This window comes from Tupaia chinensis, unplaced genomic scaffold, assembly GCF_000334495.1.
Source record: "Tupaia chinensis unplaced genomic scaffold, TupChi_1.0 Scaffold000478_3, whole genome shotgun sequence".
In the NCBI taxonomy this organism is placed as follows: domain Eukaryota; kingdom Metazoa; phylum Chordata; class Mammalia; order Scandentia; family Tupaiidae; genus Tupaia; species Tupaia belangeri.
Window position 1 is genome coordinate 6,889,621 of NW_006159990.1, and position 1,033 is coordinate 6,890,653.

The following is a 1,033-nucleotide window of genomic DNA, read 5'->3' on the forward strand; positions in this document are numbered from 1 at the left end:
GACCTGAAGCAGGAGAGTTAAGATGAAAGTAGCAATATCACACAGGGAAAAAAAAATCCATAGTATTTCTCTCCTGTCTGACAGTTAAGTCCCATCATTCATTTCATATCCCCAGGACTCATTAATGAATGAAATGGAGATACCCAAAGGATACAGTGAAATTCTTCAACAGAAATTAAATAGAAACAAATGACAGGTTATGAAACCCACATTCTTGCTAGTAGCACATTACGGTTTCTAGAGCGGTGCTGGACACAGCTGGCCTTGTACTTTTTCGAAATGCCTTAAGAAAGTCCTCGTTAAAAATCAGATTTTGAATTATGGGTTTAATTCTTTTATACTTGTCCATTACCAGAAATAATGAAATCTTAAGTAGGTCTGGTGTATTTTCACAAAATTATGAATCAAGGCATTAGATAAGGAAAGCCTGAATTTGGACAATAATTGATTCTGCTGTCTATTATAGCTTAAAAGAATGTGACTCTTTCAAGAGATAACTGACTTGCAGTTTCTATCGGAGACAGCCTTGGGAGAGGGAAATGAGAACCAACTGAGTCTGACTAACATTGGCCTCCCTTGCCCAAGGCGCAGCTCAGACAGTTATGCAGACGGTAGTCCAGGAAGCCAGAGAGATTCTCTATTCATTTCCTAGGGCTTTTATAACAAATTACCACCAACTGGGTGGCTTAAAACAATAAAAATTCTCTAACAGTTTTGAAGGCCAAAACTGCTAGTTTTGGAAGCTTCCTTTTCTGACTTTTTTTTTTTTTTTCTTGTAGGATTTTGCCGAAGAAGAGAGAGACAGAGAGAGGGGAAGTGAAAAATCACACCCCAGGGCGAAATGGACACACTGCCATCCCTTCTCCTCCATTCTCTTTCCAGGATTTTGAGCACGCACCCACACATGCCAGGCATGATTTTCAAGCCACTGGTCCAGGACTGGAACTGTGGACACCTATGTGGAAGTCCAGTGCCTTACCCACTATACCACCTGCTGTTCCATTGTCTATCTTTTTTTGATGTAGAGCCATCC